The 2,528-nt window shown below is 30.5% G+C and overlaps 1 non-coding gene across 1 annotated transcript; it reads left to right on the top strand.

Annotated features, from left to right (window-relative positions):
- The first annotated feature begins 411 nt into the window (after nt 1–411).
- LOC130983726 (small nucleolar RNA R71) lies at nt 412–519 on the top strand. The gene has a single exon (XR_009087704.1). It is a non-coding gene; the product is annotated as a small nucleolar RNA R71 (small nucleolar RNA).
- Nucleotides 520–2,528: the final 2,009 nt, after the last annotated feature.

The raw sequence follows: 2,528 nt of genomic DNA, 5'->3' as shown, positions 1-2,528 counted from the left end.
ATAGGTGTTTCCATAGGCTTCACCCATGTAATTCACCTCTGCCATTGCAGGGTTCTCAGGATCATAAGCTTCTTCTTCAAAAGATGCTTCTTTAGTACTGTTGGATGCATTTTGCAATCCATTCAGACTCTGAGAAATCATATTGACTTGCTGAGTCAACATTTTATTCTAAGCCAATATGGCATTTAGAGCATCAATTTCAAGAACTCCCTTCCTCTGAGGTGTCCCATTACTCACATGATTCCTTTTAGAAGTGTACGTGAACTGGTTATTTGTAACCATGTCAATGAGTTCCTGAGCTTCTGCAAGCGTTTTCTTCAGGTGAATAGATCCACCTGCAGAATAGTCCAATGACATCTTAGACAATTCAGACAGATCATCGTAGAATATATCCAGGATGGTCCATTCTGAAAGCATGTCAAAAGGACACTTTTTGGTCAGTTGCTTGTATCTTTCCCAAGCCTCATAGAAGGATTCACCTTCTTTCTGTCTGAAGGTTTGAACATCCACTCTAAGCTTGCTCAGCTTTTGAGGAGGAAAGAATTTGGCTAAGAAAGCCGTGACCAGCTTATCTCAAGAGTTCAGGCTATCTCTAGGTTGAGAGTCTAACCATGTTCTAGCTCTGTCTCTTACAGCAAAAGGGAAAAGCATAAGCTTATAGACCTCAGGATCAACTCCATTGGTCTTAACAGTATCACAGATCTGCAAGAATTCAGTAAAGAACTGAAAAAGATCTTCTGATGGAAGTCCATGAAACTTGCAATTCTATTGCATCAGAGAAACTAATTGAGGCTTTAGCTCAAAGTTGTTTGCTCCAATGGTAGGGATTGAGATGCTTCTTCCATGGAAGTTGGAATTTGGTGCAGTAAAGTCACCAAGCATCTTCCTTGCATTGTTGTTGGGTTCGGCTGCCATATCCTTTTCCTGTTCGAAAACTTCAGTTAGGTCCTCTTCAGAGTACTGTGCTTTAGCTGCTCTTAGCTTCCTCTTCAAGGTCCTTTCAGGTTCAGGATCAACTTCAACAAGAATGTCTTTTCCCTTGTTCCTGCTCATATAAGAGAGAAGAAAACAAAGAAAGTATGGAATCCTCTATGTCACAGTATAGAGATTCCTTTATGTGAGTAGAAGAGAAAAAGAATAAGAGTGAGGAAAGAAGAGAAAAATTCGAACTCAGAGAGAGGGAGAGGGTTCGAATTTTTTTATGAATGTAGGAGAAGTGTTTTTAAATAAATAAAATAAATAGAAGGAGAGAGGGGGAGTTTTCGAAAATAATTAAAAGGAAAAGGAAAATATTTTTGTTTTTATTTTAAAATATAGTTAGAATTCAAAAATTAGGAGAAGAAATGAAATTAAAATTAAAATTTAAAACAATTAGTTAATTAAAAAGAATTTTGAAAAAAAGGAAGGTGATTTTCAAAAATTAGAGAGAGAAAATTAGTTAGGTGGTTTTGAAAAAGATAAGAAATAGTAAAACAAACAAAAGGTCAATTAGTTAATAGAAAATCAATTTTGAAAAGATAGGAAGTTAGAAAATATTTTGAAATTGATTTTGAAAAATATATGGTTTGAAAAATATATGTTTGAAAAGATATGATTGAAATTTATTTTGAAAAAGATTTGAAAAAGAAATTTTTTAAAAAGATTTGATTTTTAAAAATTAAAGTTGATGACTTGATTAACAAGAAACTAAAAGATATGATTCTAAAATTTAAAGTTTGAATCTTTCTTAACAAGAAAGTAACAAACTTGAAATTTTTGAATCAAAACATTAATTGTTAGTGTTAATTTCGAAAATTATGAAATAAAGATAAGAAAAAGATTTTGAAAATCAATTTAAAAAAATCAAAAATATAAAAGAAAAATGAAAAAGATTTGATTTTTGAAATAGTTTTTAAAAGATAAGATTTTTAAATTTGAAATCTTGACTTGACTAACAAGAAACAACTTATTTTAAAAAATTTTGACTAAGTCAACCCAAAGATTTCGAAATTTATGAGTGATTAAAGGAAAGGATATTTTTGCATTTTTGCATTTTTAATGAGCAGAGAGAAAAACACTAAAATGACTCAAAACATGGAAAATTAAGATCAAAACAAAGAAAACATGCAAGAACACTATGAATGTCAAGATGAACACTAAGAACACTTTGAAGATCATGATGAATATCAAGAACTTATTTTTGAAAAATTTTCAAGAAAAGAAAAACATGCAAGACACCAAACTTAGAGATTTTTCATGTTTAGACACTATGAATTCAAAAATGCATATGAAAAACAAGAAAAGACACAAAACAAGAAAATATGAAGATCAAATAAAAAGACTTACCAAGAACAACTTGAAGATCATGAAGAACACCATGCATGAATTTTCAAAAATTTTTTGAAAATTAAAAAGATGCAATTGACACCAAACTTAAAACTTGACTTTAGACTCAAATAAGAAACATAAAATGTTTTTGATTTTATGATTTTACTAATTATTTTTTTTGGGATTTTTTGAAATTTATTTTGGAAAAATGAAAAAGAAGA

This window comes from Arachis stenosperma, chromosome 5 (assembly GCF_014773155.1).
Source record: "Arachis stenosperma cultivar V10309 chromosome 5, arast.V10309.gnm1.PFL2, whole genome shotgun sequence".
In the NCBI taxonomy this organism is placed as follows: domain Eukaryota; kingdom Viridiplantae; phylum Streptophyta; class Magnoliopsida; order Fabales; family Fabaceae; genus Arachis; species Arachis stenosperma.
Note: the sequence above shows the minus strand (reverse complement) of the source record. Positions and strands in the feature narration are given on the sequence as shown.